General features: G+C 47.3%; 1 protein-coding gene across 2 annotated transcripts in view; it reads right to left on the bottom strand.

The window, feature by feature from the left end:
• Fstl4 (follistatin like 4) overlaps nucleotides 1-20542 on the bottom strand; it is a 466097-nt gene that overhangs the window by 246765 nt on the left and 198790 nt on the right. The gene's annotated exons all lie outside the window — the stretch shown is intronic.

Genomic DNA, 20542 nt, shown 5'->3' with positions numbered 1-20542 from the left:
CACATCAGGGGAGGCTCTATCCTGTCTTTGCCTCTTGCACCCTATTCCAACTCAATTTCATTACTCGTAGCAATGCTGCAAGCCACAGTGTTCCACCAAACCAAGCTTTTGAATATGGTTCTCTACTATGACCACACCCTACACTCCTTTCACAAGACCCTTGCTGGCTTTTGGTTTCCACATCCCTTTATAGAAGACACTGTTCCTAACTTTCTTCCTTCTGGGTAGGGCAGGCATGTGTGGCTATAGTTGTTCACTGGTCAGACCAGAGCACGTGGAGGTTGGAGCCTTGTCTGGATGGGAGATACCTTCCCAGCTCCCTACAGCACTGGAGCCATGACAGAAATGTTTGCTAATGGCAAGATAACTGAGAGAATGGGAGAAGGGAAAAACCACAATGTACAGACAGCCAGACCCATCTGACTTGTCCGTGGTCTTCAGAGGAGCCTGGCTAGGCTGCTGAGTATGGTTTGGAAGTGGCAGAGGCTTCTCCGGAGCAAACCTCCAGCCTGCCTAGCCTGCAGATACAGGTCCTTCTACAGCTACCCACCTGATGGCTGAGGCTAGCCAAGGGTAAGTACCCATCTGATGGCTGAGGCTAGCCAAGGGTAAGTACCCTTAGATTACTTCCCTAGTGAGGATATCATATGGAGCTCAGGACTAGCCTCTTGAGTGCCCTCCCCTGACCCTGATCTATGGCTGAAGTCTCAGTCACTGTCCCAGACTCCCAGGCAATCTCTGAAGGGCTTGAGAGCAAAGTACATCTCTCCTCCAGTGACCCAGGAGCTCAACATTGGAGCCTCTGGTCCACCCTCAGCTAGGGGTGGACTGACTTTCCAAGGACAAATTGGGGGTGGGTAGCTGCAAGTCAGATGGGTCTGTCTGTCACACTGTGTATCAACCATGGGCTTTCTCTGCCAGAAGCAGACAGGCTCTGCAGGGTCCTCCTGACCTGCACATCTGCTTATCAGGGCTGTGGCAATATTAAAATGGAAATTCTTGAGGATTCTTTAGGTGAGATTTGAGTATATACTCTCTCTCTCTCTCTCTCTCTCTCTTAGTATATATGTGTGTGAGTGTATGTGTGTGTGTGTGTGAGTGTATGTGTGTGTGAGTGTATGTGTGTGTGAGTGTGTGTGTGTATGTGTGTGTGTATGAGTGTATATGTGTGTGTGTGTGTGTGTACACATGTGGAGGATACAGTTCAATGTTGGGTATCTTCCCCAGCTGCTCGCCATCTTTTATTTTGAAATACAGTCTCCCACAGAACCTGGAGCTGATTGGCTGGACTTGCTTTCCGGCAAGCTCCAGGGACCAGGCTAGCTCCTTCTCAGTGCTCAGATTACAGGCATTACCATTTCATTATGGTTGGCCCCTTTTTAATCTTTAATTCTTTTAATTTTATGTGTATGAGTGTTCCCCTGCATGTGTTTGAGCACCATGTATGCAGATGGTGCTCACAGAGGCTGGAAGAGGGTATTGTATCCTCTGGAACTAGAGTTACAGACAGCTGTGAGCTGCCATGTGGGCACTGAACCCAGGTCCTCTGGAAGAGCAGCACATGCTCTTAACCTCTGAACCATTTCTCCAGCCTCTACAACACCTGACTGTTTACTTGGGTGCTGGGGAGCCCAACTCAGGTTCTCATGCTTGCATAGCAAGGATTTTAGCAACTGAGCTGCCTCCCCAGACCTATACTTGGCATTTTGAAGAAAGAGATAAAAGACAATCCTCTTTGAAACAAATCCCACAGAAGTCTATAAAACATGGACGATTTACTGTGGGAGCAGATGACAGGCAGGGACCGGGTGAAGCAAGCACCCAGTTAACCTTTTAGAGGGCGTCGAAAGCTTATACTTGCTTTATAAATGTAAGGGCTGGTGGTTTCTGAGAGACACGCCTTGGAACATAAATCTGATAACTGCTATGACCTTCATTTCTCCTAAGAAGAATCTCTGCCTATCTGTTCCTCTTTGGGAGGTATCCAGGGTGACATGAGCCCCACCAAACCCCTAGGCTCTTTTCCACAGGCAAGCCTGGCAGCATCTGCTTTAGGCTCTGTGCTTGTCTCCTGGCCCTCACAATGTCTGGATCTGTGGGTATTTGCTCCCCAGAATTCTCAGGGACATCTGGTCTTATTGCCATGCCTAAGCCTACTCATAGAACTGACCAGCGTTGTCTTTTCTGGTAGCTTCTTTCCCACAGCCCAGGCTCCTCTCAAACCCTTCACAAAGCTTCCTTTATCCTAGCACTTCTTCATTGTTCAGACTAAACACCCAATAGCAGCAACTACATGGAGGGAACATTTATTTTGTCTCAGAGAGTTTTAGGACGTTCAACCCACAGTCACTTGGTCTCACGTACTCAGGCAGAACATCATGGCAGGGGCGTGTGGTAGGAGCTCTTTTCTACTTTTTCCCAGGCAGGGAGGAGAGAAAGGGGAATGCAAGGAGGTCCCAGGTGAGAGGTAGATGCACCCTTAGTGACACAGTCCCTTTAACTCGGCTCCAACTCGACCTTTCACCACCTCTCAGTAATATCATATACGAAGAACCTACCCATTGATGAGTCTACTCACTAGATCACAGCCTCCACAATCCAACTGTCCTCCAAATCACCACCACAGACCCAGACATGGGTTCCACCACTTCCCTCAGTGCATTCCAAGTCTGGCCAACTTCTCAGTCAAAATCAACCACCATGTTTCCTCCCTTAGCGTAAATTTCCGGAAGCTATGTCCACATGCCACCACCGACCCCTCATTGGAGGGTGGATCCGAGTCCCTGGTCCTCACTCACTGTGTGGCTCAGTGCTCTCTGGCATTTGACACTCTTACCAGACCTTGCTCTCAGGTGCATTGATCTTTTGTACTGAGAGACCTCAGGGAGGCACCGACCTCTAGTAGGAAGGCTCACATAGGTGTACCATTTCTTTTTACCTTGCAGGATCCAGTGATATGGGCCATTCTAGGATCCCCTAGCCATGCACCACCCATGTGTCCTCATCGGGGTAGCACAGAAGTGGTAAGAATAGCCCTGGTGGTTGTCTTATGTGCAAGGCACTGGGATAGCCTTATCTGATGTCATGCTATGACCAGCCCACATGACAGGTGAGGAAGCCAAGGCACAGAGTGAGGAAGGGCCTTGTCCAGGGCCTTATGTGGCTAAGCTGACAGTCCAGGATACTTGTTCCCACTAAATCACTATGGCTTCTGCTTCTGCTGAAGGCGTCCCCTCGTCAGCTACAGTAAAATATACGGCGGGGCTGAAGAGAAAGCTCTCTAGGTAAAGGGCTTGCAGCACAGCCTGATGAGCCGAGTTCAAGTCCTCAGGACCCACATAAAAGCGGGATGCATTTGTAACCTCAGCTTACTCTCACTAGGAGATGGGAGGCAGAGTCAGGAAAACCAGCACTGTTCACCAGAAACTTGCCGGCCAGCTAGTCTGGCTGACAATCAGTGAATGAGAAAGGCTCAGTTTCAGACAAGACCCAGTCTCAAAGTGACGGGCAAAGATTGACACTTGAAGTTGTCCCCTGACCTCTGCATACATGCCTTGACACACACGCACCCCCTGCCCCCAGTATATAGTGCATGATCTGGAAATTTCCAAAGCCTATGCATGAGAGAAGCACCCTGGCTGGCACTAGGGAAAGAAAAATATACTTGATCACTTTTGGGCACAGATTTCTACAACTCACACCTGTCATAGCTCAGATACACATGTCCATGATATACATGAGATCCTCTTTAGAATGCTATCTTAATGTCACACACACACACACACACACACACACACACACACACACACAAATGTCCTAAATTTCAACTGATTTTTTTTTCTTTTTTCTTTATTGGAACAGATGGCAAGAATCTTTTTTTTTTTAATCTCAAATAACTGCACTGAGCAAACTGTTATTTGCACCCCGTGTTGCATGTGCGAGTACCTCACGTTTCACAGATGAGTGTGGAAGTAGCTGTATTTAGTCGCGTTGCTCATGCTGGCAATGTGAGAAGACACTTCAATTAAGTGCCACCAGGAAAAAGTGGTCATAAAGTAGCAGGAGACAACATTGCACTCATCTGTCCCCACCCAGGCCATATGCTCTTTTCCCTCCTCAGGGTGCCCCGCTAATGGATTCCATTGCTTCTGTTGGCCCAGCTGTAGCTTCGATCTTTTTCTCTACACTCTCCACCTTCCACAGGCCTTCCCATCTTGCTCCGTGACCTGGGAGCTCACTGGACTCAGTGCCCACCTTGCCAGTGATCCCCACACCGTTTGGACCCCCACCCAGAGCACAGCTGCATGGATGATTTGTCCCTGCTGTCCCCCCAGGTGTCATTCCTGAGTGTGTGTGTGTGTGTTTTCATCTTCTGAGACACGATTTTACAGTATCTCGGGCTGGCCTTGAACTTGTGATCTTCCTGCCTTAGCCTCTCAAGTGCTGGGATCACAGGCCTGTGCCACCATGCCCAGTTCACTCCTGGTGTTTGTTCATTAATGCTTAGGGGTCAAGTCAGGTGCTGCCAGCCCTTGGGGTTCTCAGTGGGGAGCAGCGTGGTGCTGACCCTTAGCTAAACTCAGGAACCTCACATTGAAGCCAAGGTGAGCAGGACGCTGCTTTTATCCCAGAGAGAGAGAGAGACCAACAGGGCTGGCTGAGCTGTGGATTGTGCTCCACTGACAACACAGGTGGCCTGAGAAATCTGAGGGCAGGGCCTCTGAAGAGCCTGGGTTTTCCCCGTAAACCCTCAGAGGGAGAAGGTGCTAAAATTTGACACCCAAAGGTACAAAGACAGGGATTTCTATTCAGGTCCCCATAAGGAAGCCTCTTAAAATGCCACATCTGCCACCAGTGCAGGTAATCAAGCGACTAATTCACACCCAGATGTCTAATTGACTAGTTACACTGAGGAGGCAATTCTCCCCTCTCAGATAACAGTTTCCTTAGTGGTGGCCTCCAGGCAAACAGACCAACTTGGGAGACAAGGGGTTGAGGGTAGCTCTGAAAAGGGCTTCCTTTTCTTCCATCCCTGGGATATCTCTGCATGTGAGCCACAGTGGTCCCCCGAGGCCCAGTGTGCTGGCTCTGCCCTGTCCTTAGCTCCTTGTCACCCATGGCATTAGATGCATTGTGAGGTTGTAAGAAGTCCTGACTACCCCGATAGCAGGCTGGGCCTGGTGCCCTGAGGGGCATGTGGTGGGGTTGCAGGGAGAGACTAGGAGGGCATCTTTATACAAGCACAAAAGTAGAGTCTGTGGAACTGGTTATAGAGGCACCTTAAAAGACTTGGGGAAAGGCTGGTATGACATTTGGGGCAACAGAGTCAGCAAGACTATGTGTAACCTTGACCGAACAGTCTTAGACAGAAGGCACAAGCAATGGCCTATGAAGTGGATCAGGAACCGGAACCCTGGGCCATGAGACAGTAAAGCAACTGGAAGCCTTGAGGGATTGAGAGTACCTGAGAGGACATACAGCCGCATGCCAGGGGGAGGCCAGGGGTTCAGTGACCCCTGCCCCATGTCAGCTTTCTTTCTAGCCTTTCAAAGCCCATAAGGACAGCTACGTGCTTCTGAGATGCTGGCTTTCCCACTGAATGCTGTTTGAATCTCTCTTCCCCAGCATCACTGCGTAATTCATTTTTGCTGCAGGGCTTTTAAGTATTGGCAAATATATGAATTCATAGAAAATGAAATGGAGGGCAAATTGGATTTTGCCTTGAGTGAAAGGATTCCAAAGTAATTGATCCCAGCATTTCTGCCCTAGGGGCTCAACCAGGCCTTTACTGGGGAGACACTGGTCACCTGTGTCCACATAAAGTTAAAATTTGGGGAAAATGGGAGTTAGTTGAGTTGGTAAAGTGCTTGCCTTAGAAGCATAAAGGACCCAAGTCCTAGTCCCTAGACCTGTATACAAAAAGCCAGGCAGAGCAGGAAGAGATGCTCGGTGGTTAGGAGCACAGGCTGCCTTTGCACCTACACAGTGGCTCACAATGATCTGTAACTTCAATTCCAGGGGATTTGATGACGTTTTCTGGACTCTGTGGGCACCAGAAATGAACATGGTACACAGACATACATTAAGGCAGGCATTCATATACGTAAAATAAAGCTAAATAAGTCTTAAAATAAAGTCCACACATACTCAGATCCAGGTGTGATGATATATGCATGTAATCCCAGAGCTTTTGAGAGAAAGTTAGATCCCTGAGGCTCACTGGCTAATTAGCCTAGTCTACTTGGCAGATCCTAGGCCATTTGAAGAACCTTGTGATAGATGAAGCTGTCCTCTGGCCTCAGGGCATGGACCTGTACACACATGCCCAACACACACACACACACACACACACACACACACACACAGAGTTACAATCCAGACTTCGTTTTCTGTGTTTAGACCAAATTCAACTTGGGTATATTCCAGGGTTTCTGTGTGTGTGACAGGAACTACACATGTGGCTTTGTAACACCCACTTATAGGCTACCTTCCAAGATTCCAAGAATTCTTCAGGTAAGGCCCCCATCCACTTTCTTCACCAAACACAAATGCCTGGGTCTGACATCCCTGTGCCCCAGGGAAAACAATTGGAATGCAAAGCTAAAGCCATCATGCAAGCTTTCACCAGGGGAGACTCTGAATGCTGATGGGCTGCAGGGTCATGGCACATAGTTGGGGCTCCCTACGAGTTACAGTTACAGCCCTCCCAAAGCCCTAAGCCTCAGCAAGGTCCGTGCCTTAGCAGTGGTGATAGATTGGGGGCTCTAGCTACCACTCTTTAGCTATCTGCCCAGGGAAATCCTGAAAACCCTCACCAGTCTTGTCTATCTTTCATAATTCAAGAGAATTGGGGTTAGAAAAAGTGCATGACATAATTTATATGCTGCAAGTGGACGGGCAGGCATGTTCCCCCATCATAAAGCTTAAATAATGGCGTCTTAACATCAGATGCAAGTGCAGCTGTCCTCAGAGGAGCACCATTAGCTCCATTACAAAAGAAGATGGTGTGATGCTCACTCCTGCATCCTCAGGAACACTTCACATCTGTCATCTCCATGCCACCATAGCCCACTTGTTGCAGCAGTCTGTGGACGCCTTTTCAAATCAGATCCATCAAGGGGCTGGGCTTTCATGGCTGAGGAAAGAGCCAGGTGGTGCCAAAAGGCCTGCGTTCCAGGGATTCCCAGGTGGACATGGCTCTTTGGCTAAAGCAGCATGAAGGAGCAGAGGAAGAGGGCAAGGGAGTGGGAGGGGAAATGTGGAATAAGCTCTGGGCCTGGGCAGTGTGGAGAATGGAGCCTTCTGAGTGCCTGCACATTCCTGAGGAGCAAATGAACCAATGTGGCAGGTAGGGTCTAAACATACGCATTGATTGGCACCTCTTGCAATGGTTGAATCCAACGTTTCTGGTCTAATCACAGGCTCCTTTGAATGTCTGCTGTATGCAATGGGAAAGTCTGAGAATGCCAAGGCTGTCAGAGGCTAACGGGGCTGAGATAGGAACAAAAACATGTGTGGCTCAGAGCTACTGCGCTCTCTCTCTCTCTCTCTCTCTCTCTCTCTCTCTCTCTCTCTCTGGAGTAGAATTTGTCCAGGGTCTATGGGACACATATCTGAGTACAGAGTAGTCACACAGAGAACAGAGTGGCCAGAGGGCATAAGGAACTTCTCTGAGGCCCCTGGCTAACCGATGGCAGAAGAGCTGTTAAGTCCAGCAGAAGCTGTGGATTGGTCCATTTCTCTCCAAGTAAAGGGGCTGTAACTTTCCATCAAGGTGACCAATGTGTAAGATACCAGAGTGTCCGTGGCCAAGGAGAAGAGGGTCTGTTTGGCTTGCTAGGTACGTGAGCTCTGTGTTTGATACTCCAAGTACAAACGAAAAGTGTTTCCTTTTATTCAGGAGCATCTGCCTGCGGAGATGAGAGGGGACATGCATTCCATATACTACACTGTGGGGATGTGGAGGGCAGGGCCCCCGACCTTGTGTGGTGATCACACAGTCCTAGGCAGGAAGACATTTCTAGCATATAAAACTTACAGGAACTAGGAGTTTCATACCAGCACACACCTGAGTGATCACTTCCATGTGTGTGTGTGTGTGTGTGTGTGTATTAATAGCCTATAAGTATATGAAAGTCTTGAGACTGAAAGCTGTCGCTAGGACCACAGTATGGGAGCCAGAAGTCAGACCTCTATCAACTGGAACCTGCCAGCATATTGGGGTAGCTGCCTGTTCCCATGGCCTTGGGAATGTAAGAAGTCCATCTGCCCTGCTGGTGCCACTCTGGCCTAGCTGGGTCCCCAGAAGAAGTCTGTCCAAGGTGTTGCAGGCTGCTGTTCTGCCTCATCCACTGCTCATCTCCCTCAAGTACCAAACCAAAGAGCTGATTTTTTTTTTAAAAAAAAAGATGACAAGTGTTTTTTGTGTTGTACCGCAGGAGAAGAAAGCAACAGAGTAACACTTAGCTGTGGGGATCTGCAACCCTGGGAAATTTTCTTGAGCTGAGAGATTTCTGTGCAGGCGATTTCTGTAGACATTTCTCATTTAGATGGAAATTCCCCCTGAAAGAGTAACAATAGCTAACACACCACATGCTTTACTAAGTCCTCACACTGAAAGGCTGCCTCACATCCACTCATTTAAGCCTCAGGAATACCTTAGGAAGTAGGTCTTTTTTTTTTTTTTTTGTAAATGGGGGAGTTGGGGCTCAGAGAGGCTAAGCAATCAATCCTAGATCACTTGACTTGTAAGTGGCAGCATCAGGACCTGAACCCATACAGTCTGCCTTCAGAACCAACTATCTGAATCACAGATGAACTATGGGCATTAAGTATAGATCAAGCACTGAATGAAAAACTGACACTGGGTCCCACAATCATCACAGCTGGGCTGGAAGGGTTTTGTTAGCTGGCTTTAATAAAACTTTACATCTTGTAGGCATCTATTTCAGAAAGGATTCAAAGGGCTGGGAGATGTGTGTGTGTGTGTCTGTGTGTTTTACAAGTGTGTGCCACCATACCCCCACACAAATTCAAGTTCTCTGGCTTGCGAGGCAGGTACTTTACCAACTGAGCCATCTCCTCAGCCTCAGAGACGGCTGTTATGGCAGGGGAAATGCAGAGGCTGTACTTCCCAGAGTCCTCTTCGTTCCTCTACTACAGTAGGAAAGTCTTTATTTTCCTTCTCTAAGAAAGCAGGGTAGACACCTCAATAGTCTTCATCAGTAACCTCTGAGGAGACTTCAGGTCATTGAGTAGGGTGTGCCTGTGCTATTCCTGCCCAGAGAGATCTTAGAGGACACACCTGTGCAGTCCTCAGAGCACATCTCAAAGACAGACTTAACAGTGAGTGACATTCTTTGTCCCAGGCTTCCTCTGTGCTGTGGCCAATGAGTGTTTAATCCTCCCAAGAGCACTTTGAGGTCGCTGAGGCTCACAGGGATGCTGGGGATGGGTTATGCAAACAGTGTGTGGTGAAGAAGGGTCACTGTTGGCGTCTGAGAACATCCATGCTCAGAAATGAATGCACCAAGTGGAGGGAGAAAGATGAGTGGTCAGAGGCCTTATTGAACCATCATGAAGACCTGAGTTTGACCTCCAGGACCCACATAAAAATCAGGGCAAGATGGAACAGATTTATAATCCCAGTACTGCAGAGGTGCGGATTGGTAGATCCCTGAGGCTTCCTGGTGAGCCTGTACCAGTGAAGGACCATGCCTCTAAATAAATATATATATATGTATGTGTATATATGCATATATGTATATTTATAATTTATAAGTTTATAATTTATAAATATAATATGTAATCTATAAAATTAATTAATTGGAAAAGGAGGAATCTCACACACACGTGCGCGCACACACACACACACACACACACACATGCATGCATACATGGAAAAATGAATAGGTAGGTGAATAAATAGATAAACAAACTGGTCTATCTTGAAGCCCAGGCCTTACCACAGTGTGCTCTGCTGTACCTCCTAGGCCACACTTCTCCACCCCATGACAATCCAGGCAGCTGGAAGGTGGGGTCAGGATATGGAAGGTGACAAGAGCAAGAGTGCTCATAAATGGTTTGCCAGGGCCACCTTTCCAGAAGGCTGCAGTTTGTCATCCCTGCCATGCCTAAAGCAAGTACAGCGTGGTATCCAAGTACACAAGGACTGCTTCCAGTCTAAGGTCCTGTGTTCAAATCAGGTGGACTTTTGTTCTTACTCCTAGACATGAAACACATCCCTGGGAGTAGCCTCCAAGCACCTAGGCAGATGGGCCTCATGGTGGAGCTGAGGGTCTCTGTTACATCATCTCAGGACTCTGTGTGTACTCTAGGACGGGTCCCAGGGCCCATGCCATCTCCCAGCCAGCCACAGCTGCTGACCTGGTCAAAGAGTTTGACAAGCCACATAGATTTAGTGGGAGCCACAGCCCACCCTGGTCTATGAGGGCACACAGTGAGTATGACTCTTGGGTTTGTCTCATGATAGCCCAAGAAAAGGCCGGGCTGAGCAGATAAGAGACGGTGAAGGGCAGGCAAGCATCTCACCATTATCATAGCCTGCAGTGATGTATGTCTTGTATCTTTTAGGGAGTGCAAGATTTTTTCCAGCGCGCGTGCGCGCGTGCGTGCATGTGTGTGTGTGTGTCTGTGTATGTGTGTGTGCGCGCGCACATGTGAATACATGCAAGTTTATTGTGTATGCATGTTCATAAGTGTGTTGTGGGTACACACAAGTCTATACAGACACACGTGGTTGAATAATTCTCATTGTTCTTCCTTCTTCACTGAGGCAGAGTCTTTCAGTAAACCCAGAACTCACTAGTCAGTTTGCTTTGGAGATCCTTGTCTCTACCTTCCAGAGTCAGAAATACCATAAGCCTCCATGATCACTACAGTGTTCATATTTGTGCCAACCACATCAACGCATGAAAATAACAAGCTATCTCTAGCTTCCTTTACAACTTAAAAAAAATTTTATGTAAGAACGTGGATAAACAATGCTGGGGCTGACCAGGAAGCTTCCTTCTTGCTGGCTAGCTTTCACAGAACTAGGTGGTGCTACGAATGCTTCTGGGGCAAGATGTCATCAGCAGCTGTGAACCCTGTGAACTACAGCAATGCTCAGCATGGCAAGGAATGTATAACCATGGATACAAGAGTGGCATTAACATTATTGAGGCAACCAACCACTTTTTGTTTGCACTTAAGGTCTTCTCTACAGGAGGAAACACATACCTGGCACTTTAATCTGGCCCCCAATCCATTGTTCAGGAACTCACGGGTCCCAGGGATGAGCCTATCACTATTAGTCTGCCCTTTCCATTTGTATCTCTTCACCAGCAGGCAAGTGCCTGCACTCAGACCTCATCATGTAGTTAATGGAGAAACTCACAAATGGTCCAAGCACAGAGAGCAGGTGTCAGTGCATTGCTTGGCTACAAATGGAACATCTGTATCACCCCTTCCACCCCCACCCCACCACACCAAAGCTCAGGGACCATTGTGAAAGAGGGGGAGGAAAGACCTTGGACATGACAGAACTACTGCATGCACAAACTCGCCACAGCTACAGGTGAATGCACAAGATGAACTTTTGCTGGCCTGGAGTTGACCAAATAGGAGTAGCTGGCTGGCCAATGAGCCTTAGCCTCTGCCTCACTTTCCCTAGCTTTACAAGAAAGCCCTGCCACACTTGGCTTTTTACATAGCTCTGGAGGTCTATCTTAGGTCCTCAAACTTTTGAGGCAAATGCTTTACCAACTGAACTGCTTTCCTAGCCTGCTCCGATGTAATTTTATCTCCTGTAAGAAATGGAAACCACTATATTGGGTAAGTATGAGCTATCCCCATAGCATGGCATCCGTCAGAAGAGAGACGTAAACCTCTGTCAGCAATGTAAGTGTCTCATTTCTTCCTCAATCAGCGCATTTTAATGTATTTATCTTGCCAAGCCATGATGGATACAATCTGCCCAAATATATAACAAGGGGCTAATGCAATCTCTTACTCAGAAAACTGCCACACTGTAGATACTACCAAGCTACTTCCTCAAGTGTTTAATACCCTAGCAACCAAAAGAGGAAGAGGAAAAAAACCCCAAAACAAAAAGCAAAGAAATAAAGACAACCCAAGTAAGACATGAAAATCACACTGCATCTGCAATACTCGGTTGAAATTGGTTTTACAATAAAGCATGTATTGTGAAAACAGAGGTTTAATGATAGATGTTTGGTGGGAATCTGATTACGAAGCAAAAACCGCATACATCTAAGTGAAGATGCAGAGCTTTGAAAAAATGAAAGTTGGCAAGGTAGCGCTGGTCCGGCTCTGTCTGCAAGGGGGCTAGGTCACCCCCACTCCTCAGTGGCAGGTCTGCAGGGATGAAAACCCTCTCTCAGAATCTGCACCGTCAGCAGTTCAGGTGCCCACACAGGTGGCAGATGGGCGCCTGAACACAAAAGCCATTTGTCAAAAGATGAGACCTCACTCCCATGGCTGGGTTCCATCCCACCTGAGTACCCTGCGAGAGGATTCCGGAGGGGGCTCAACCTCAAGCCTCAGACACTATCACAGACTGTCCTTGAACAGTTAAATACATCCTCCCTGTCCCCCCAGTCTCACAAGTTTCTCCTTGTCCCTGCCTTCTAAGGTCTACTTTTAATACATTAATTATACACTGAAGTTAGGTTACAAGGTACACGTCTCTCCTGGCACTCCCTGGGCCCAAGCTACAGGCCAAGGTCAGCTCTGGAAGGAGGCTGACTACATCTAAGACACAATACAGGGGATTTTAATCAACACAGAAATGTTGATCATTTGTGTCTTCCTTAGATTCACTGGGATGTGACTCACCAACTTTGTGAATTAGAAAACACATACACACACATACAAACACACACCCATGCGTACACACACATGTAAACATACGCATGCATGCACACACACACACAACCTCTCAGAAGAGGTCCCTTTCACACTAACTTTCTGGGACTTACACATCTTAATTGAAATATCACATACAAGATCATCCCTTAGAACAAGGGGCACGAAGGTCACAGGAAGGCAAGAGCTGGCCATCTGCCCACACGCCTTGTCCGTGAGCTTTTCCTTCCTCACTCTTCTTCTCCACTTATGGACTTCGTTGGGTGCTGGAGAGCCAAACCTCATGCCTTCACATTCTTTTTTCCCTTTTCATAATTTATTTTTTATTCACCTTACCTCCTAGTTGTACCCCCTCCTCCTGTCCTTCTAGTCCTGCTCTTACAAACCCCCTCTTCCCTCCCCCTTCTCCTCAGAGAGGGGGAAGCCCCCATTGGGTACCACCCCACCTTGGGACATCTAGTCCCAGCAGGTCCCTTCAATTCTTACCATCACCTAAGCTCTGCTGACAGCGTTTGGCTGGTTTGGGTTTTATTTTGAGATTGATTCTCATTCTGTATCCCAGGCTGGCCTTGAACTCGCTACATAGCTAGGATGCCCTTTAACTTCTGATCCTGTCTTCATCTCTCAACTGCTGGGATTACAGGCTGGGGATGGCACCCAGGGTTTTGTACATGCCAGGTAAGCACCCTGCAGACCAAGGGAAATAGCCAGCAGCGTTCACTGCTGTGACTAACATCAGTGACTGAGGATTGTTATCATTTGCTGTGTGTTGCTGATGTTGTTGCTATGGAGTGGGCTCTGCAATCACAGGCGCCCTGAGTAAGCTTAGCAAACACCCCCTTTTGTCATAGGGCACCCCTCATAGCACTCTGTTCTCAAGGGCTTCCTGTTGACAATCTCCTCCTCCACATTGTGTCATGTTTGTGACAACCTGAATGATGTGATGTCACCTGAAATGGGCTAGGCATAGACACATATACTTTGTGATCTCACCCACATGTGCAATCTTCACCCCCACCCCCAAATACTGTTTCACTATGCAGTTCTGGCTGTCCTAAAACTCACTCTGTAGACCAGGCTGGCATTGAACTCAAGAGATCTGCCTGCCTCTGCCTCCAGGATTAAAGGTGTGTGCCATCACCATCCAGCTACCTGTGGAATCTTATACAATGCAGTCTTATAAAAAGCAGAGAACTGAATGGTGGCTATGAGGCTGAGGAGTGGCTCTGATGAAATTCTGGTCACAGGATGTAGAAGCACAGTGACCCAGGATGCAGAAGGCCAAATGGTCTATCTTGAGACATGAGAATGAATTAATGAGTATGTGTTGTAGTCTTGAAAACCACAGAGAAGACCTTAAGTCTTTCCCCACACACATGACAGCTCTGTAAGGCAGGGCCTTAGTGACGTGATTACATTTAACCGTTCCACAGTGCTGAGACACTTCAAACATCACAGTGGATGGAGCAAATGTGGGTCCGTACATCTAAGGCACATTTTACTAGAGAGGGGGATTTGTAAAGATACACCATCAATGTAGAAGGCAGGGACCTGTCTTACAGGCCTCGGTGTCCCAGTCATAGCAGGGAGATTTTCACAGAGGAGGCCTCACTCAACATGGGCTGGTTAAATGGATGCACACATGATAGGCTCATTGGAAAACAAAGGGCAAGTGTTGAGATGACAGATCCCCTGCCTTGTAACATGTATGATCTACCTAGAATGGAGAAGGGGTTAGCTGAGAGAGCCAGTGACTTCCCTACACTTTGATTTCATCCCTCTTAACAGAGACCCACCTTCCAGGCACCTTACTTTGGTACTCTCTAGTACCTGCTATAGAGAAAAGCTAAACACATCACTTTGTAAAACACTACACATATTATATTGATGCATTTTTATCTCTCGAGGAAGCAGTGGACAGCAGTGCTTACCCTAGAAGAATGGATGGGGGCATTTTAGACACCGGGATCTCTGGAAAAGGTAATGTATTGTAACTGCTGTTATAATGTGGCAGGAGATGAAAGAACTCTGTGTGTGTGTGTGTGTGTGTGTGTGTGTGTGTGTCTCATTGGCTCTATTTCTTCACTTATATTACTTGCCTTTTCAGCAAGGGCCGGGTGCCCACCAGCTGGAGCACGGGTGAGAGGGTCTCTGAGGGTGGGTGAGAAAGAGTATGAAAAATGGAGGACGCACTGAAGAGTTGGCTCAGAGGTTAAAGGTGTTTGCTGTCTTGCAACAGACAGGAACGTGGCTCCCTGCACACCAGGTGGGCAGCTCACAACCACCTGTAACTGCAGCTCCAGGGAATCTTATGCCACCTTCTGGCCTCTGCAGGAACCTCCATACACTCATATACAAACAACAACAACAACAACATAGCTGACTCAGCAGACCCATTTTGACCCAAGATCTAACCTTTAATGTCTTGAAGAAGATTGCAATTTGTCCAAAAAAAAAAAAAAAAAAAAAAAAGGCAAAGAATTGGGGACATATAACTATGAAGGAGACTCCCACCTTGAGCCACTCTCTCCTATAGCCTGAGAGTGGGGTTCCTTGGCATGGAAACCCAGGGGTCTTCTGCTCATGGGGTACCTGTGTTACTCTTGCTCTGTGTGTCAGGGGGTTCCAGCAGAGTCCCTGAGAATGCTTTGTGTACTTGCAGAAGCTCATGGAGGGACCACAGGTTAGTGTGCATCTCTCTCAGGTAGCAGGATGCCTGGGTTCTTGCTCACTGTTCGTGGCTGTGGACTATGTTCTCAGGAGAGTGACATTAGCAGCATAAACCTGTGTGTTTCCTCATGAAATCTTTGATCTGACATGGGAGGCAAGATCCCAGCATGCTGATACATGCCGGGAGAGGCACTGTGATTGTCGACTTGATGAGTTTTAGAATTATTGTGGAGAAGAGGTGTGTCTCTGAGGGTGTTTCCAGAAAGGCTTAACTATGCCAGAGGAGGACCCTCACTCGGTGTGGGTGCCACCGGACTGAATACAAGAGAAAACAAGGTAAATCAGCATTCAGCTGTCTTTGCAGATGCAATGTGACAATCTTTCTCATGTTCCCACTGGTTCTGACACGATCGATTGTAGCCTCAAACTGTGAGCCCAAATAAACTCTTCTCTCCTTAGGCTGCTTTTGCCAAGTATTTTGTTATAGGAAGAGAAAAGTTGACGTTCTCAGGAAGTACATACGCCTTAACATCCTCCGACTCTCCAGGGCAGCTGGGCTCTGCTTGTGTCTGACTCCACGGGGGCTCTGGTGTTGTCTGGGCTTTGCCCTTCAGATCTCTACCCAGCGAGGGAGTCTGTCACCAAGCTTCATGAAGTAAGACCGGGATTCCCTTCCTCAGACCCTCAGTGAGGATGGAGCTAAATGCATTGGATGAAATTTGCAACCTACAATTTCTCTATAACATTGTTTCTGGGGTCAGTAGGTGGATGAGGCAGGAGTGGGCAGGAAGAAAGCTAAGAGAAGGAAATATAATTTCAAATTCATTCATGATTTATCGGCTCGCTCCCTGTGACTGCAGGGGAATTTGTAACTATGCTGCAAGATGGCCTGGCTGTGCCCAGTGCTGCATGCCATGAAGCTCAGAGCAGCTCCTGCAGTGTTAACCTCTCCTTTGCTGGTGGCTTTCCATCCTTCCCATTGCGGATCCTTAGCCTGCAGTTGTGGGGCACTCGGCAAGAGGACAAGTTGTCACACAGGTGGGTACATAGACTCACTCCATTTTCCCAACACATGAAGCCATGCTAGAGGTGTCTGAAATCTTTGTCCTTTGCTCATTTCTGAAGTGTCCTCCTTAGTCAACACCTTCCATTTGCAGAGTGGTAAAGTCCTGATGGGAGATGAGTAAGCCACACGCAGGAGCCTTCTAGAAATGTCATTTTCCATGTTAGCCAACCCAGGCAGTGGAGGCAGTCACATGTCTGTCAGCTGCCCATGTCAGGGGCCCAGATGGCCTCCTAGACAAGGGTTCTCAGCATCAAGGCTGCACCCTTGCCTCAGTGTATGGAAGTCCTTCCCGGCATATTCCCTTGTCTAATCTGATATTGTCATTTAATCAAGGATTCTTTCATGTTCTGGGAGAGAAGGGGACACAGTGACCTTGGAGGGATCAGATGGGATCATTAATCAAGAGAGAAAAAGGCCAAGGCATATAGCCGAGCATGGATTCCCAATTAGTACACAGAATCACATCCTGCAATGAAGGGGTTAATCACAAGGTTCCCCCTGGGTGAAGACCTCACCAGGAAAACCCATCAGCACAGACTGGCCTTCAGCAAGCATCCGTCCATCTATCTATACATTGAGCTCTGTTCTTTTCCATTCTGCACGGGGGAGAGTCATTGTTTAAAAATGTCATGATAATAATCAGCCTTTGTGGCAAAGATATGAAAAATGTATTGCAAGATCAAGAGGCTGATACTGTCTTCCCTCAGATTACACATTCCTCTCACAGAGAGGGCTAATCTGATGTCCTCAGAGAGGAGGTAGGTAAACATTTTGAGCATTATCACCATCTATGTTTCGTTTCTTTGGGCCTGCTTGAGGAAAAAAAAAGGTTATTTATATACTAATAAAAAAGAATGATTATGTTCTTCACCAAATAGTAATGGAAGCCTGAAACCTCAGCTGTGGGCTTTGCAAGCCTGGTCAATCACACCTCAGAGGAACAGGGGACGCTATTGCCATCTTTGGGGGGGGGGGTGGTGATAGGTCAGCCTTTTACATTGCTACTTGTCTTCACCCCAAAGGGAAGCTGGCCCAGTCATGGAACTGGCCCAGTTTCATGACATGGCTTGTGTGTCAGAATCAGGAGACAGGCTCCCTCCTGGGAATTCCCTCCAATGGAGGTGGATTTAGGACTCCCAAGTCTCCATCAGGCCAGTGTCCTTTCTGAGTTATGCTTCATCTATAGAGTGGGTACAACATGGTTTTAAGGGAGAACACTAGAGGGCAGTCATCTACATCCCAATGACAGGGGTCTCACAGACATGAGGACCCACTCTACCACTGCTGTTATCACTAAGGGCACGGTTATAAAATCCAAGGAGGTTGGAAAGGGAAGATGCTTTGAGTTAATTGAGTCCCAGTGACTTGGCTAGCCTCCCAAAGGACAGGGGACACTCTAGAAAGCTCTAGTGTGGCAGAGGTGAATGGTAAGTTCCCATGCCATGTTCCGGAGGGAAGGAAGAGAGTAACTGGCAGAAGCGAAGCACCCAGCTCTCAGCCCTTTGGGGGTCAGGGTGATGCTAATCCTGAGCCTCTGAGACTAGTTCATTGCCCTTCCCCTCATCCAGAAGCCCCCAGCTGCATCCAAGCTGTAGGTACATGAGGCTGGAGAGCCAGGTTTCTTTTCAGTGAGTGGGTTTCCAGAAACTGTGGGGATCACACCATTGGCTCCTTTTTTGAGGGAACTGGCTGGCTAAAGCAAGGAGCTTGTACATTTATTATGAGGCTGAAAATGAGGAACAGGGCAAACCCACAAACTGTTCCCAAGAGCATCTGCTGCTTCCATCACCCCGGGATCCAGGGCAGCTCTTTTTCCACCAGGTTGGTAGGGAAGCTGCCAAGCATCCCTGTTCCTCCATCCCACCCGCCGTCGCCATTCCCAGAAAAGGCTGCATGTAGACATGCCGACTCCCATACCAAGAGCCATGATTAGGAATAGATCTCTAAATTATAGATTTTAAAGAGACATTTGCCTTGAATTTCAAGTGCCAATTTTACATAGTGTTATTTTTTTTTCAAATGTTTTTGCTGTCAGAAACCCTCTTAAAATTGAGTAACTTCATTCAGTGGATATTACCAAACAGCTGCTGGGGAATCTGGAGAATTAAAAACAAGAAAACCAAAAGACAGTCTATGTCCTCAAGCAGTTCATAGTCTGAGGCGAAGGAGCACAGAGAAGACAAAAGAGCCCCGTGAGTCTCCATTGCTCAAGGTCGCCTCTCTGGCTACAGGTCATCTGAGTCCAGCGTGTTCACACTGGAGGCCAGTGTGGGCTCTGTAGACCGAAATGCTCTTTTACTCATTTCAGCTTCAATGGAGCCTGAGTGTCACACACTTGAATCATGAGCTCTGTGCCTATGGATAACCGCCCTCCCATTGATTGAAGAAGTTGCTATGGTTTGAATGTAAAATGTGTTACACAGGCTGACATGTTTGAACATTTGTTCCTCAACTAGTGGTGATGCTTGGCAAGACTGTGGAACCTTTAGAGGGCACAGGCAGCAAAGGTGAGTCACTGGGGGATAGGCTATAGCCTGGCTTTGATCCTAGCCTGAGATGTTGCTTCCTGATCCACTGAGATTCAATAAGATGGACCAAAAACTCCCACTGCTATAATTAGAGTTACACCATCTATGGAGTAGATTCCTGTCTGCTGTGCCTTCTTTCCCATGAAGGATCATATTCCCTTAAAGTGTAAAACAAAAATAAGCCTCTCCTCTCTTAAGTTGCTTTTATCAGGTATTTGGCACAGAAATGATAAAAATCACTAGTCTAGAGAATTTGTATCAGGAATGGGGTTGCTGACCTTATGGCCTGTAGCTCTTGAGAGCTGGTTTGTAGAAGAAATGTGAGAGTGTAATGAACTATTCTTGGGGGAAATCAGGAGGCCAGAATGCCAGTAGAAATGCATACCATAGAGTCTGTGCTCATGAGGTTTTGGAGGTGAGGACAAATTGTGAGGGATTGTGCTAGAAGCCATTCATATGATCTGGCAAAGGATCTGGCTATGTTCTTATCGTGTCCTTTGAACAAGGCTTAACCAAAAAGAAGAGACAATGTTTATCTGTTTGGTGGCATAATTTTAAAATAGCACAGAATTTAGACTATGTTGCCAGGGGTCCAGGGAGAACTGAGAAACATAGAATAGAAATATGAAGAAAATGTAGTTTGTGGAAGAAAGGAGCTTGAGAATATTTAAAGTTGCAGACAAGCTGACTGCAGGGAAAGCCACTATAATTGGTAAGCAGATTGGCAACATGAAAGAGAAACCTCACACTTTGCACCAAGGTAATAAGAACAGATTCAAGTGCAAGACCTCATCCACTGAGCACTCCAGTATAACAACACACACTCATTTAAAAACACAACAACTGTCATTGAAAAGAGAGTGCCCGAACAAAGAACACCTCCAGGAACCCTGCCTGAACACAGTTACCTGGGAAGTGTCTACAAAGACATTCAGAATGCAAAAGTTACAGGGTCATGGAGGTTCCCATCAAAGTTCCAGAATAAAGCTGCTGGGGTCAGGTACTATTTGTAAAGGTAAGATCCCCTGAAGCGACGCCATGAGAGGCCAGTGTATGAATATCAGGCCTAAGTTTCAATAGAGACCATTAAGATTTTAGAAATGGCCAGACAGTGGTGGTGCACGCCTTTAATCCCAGTACATGGGAAACAGAGGCAAGCAGATCTCTGTGAGTTTAAGGCCAGTCTGGTCTACAGAGTGAGTTCTGTGACAGCCAGAGAAACCCTATCTCGAAAAACCAAAACCAACACCAACACCAAAAGCAAACTGAAAACCAAAACAACACTAGAAATGCAGGGAATGGAGCATCAACTTGGAAAAGCTGTAGGCACTTAGTGGAGCCAGTCTAGGACAGATGCCCTGTTTGCTACACGTAGCAAAGTTACAAGAGA

This window comes from Mus caroli, chromosome 11 (genome assembly GCF_900094665.2).
Source record: "Mus caroli chromosome 11, CAROLI_EIJ_v1.1, whole genome shotgun sequence".
Lineage (NCBI taxonomy): Eukaryota > Metazoa > Chordata > Mammalia > Rodentia > Muridae > Mus > Mus caroli.
This window is presented reverse-complemented; position numbering and strand designations above follow the sequence as displayed.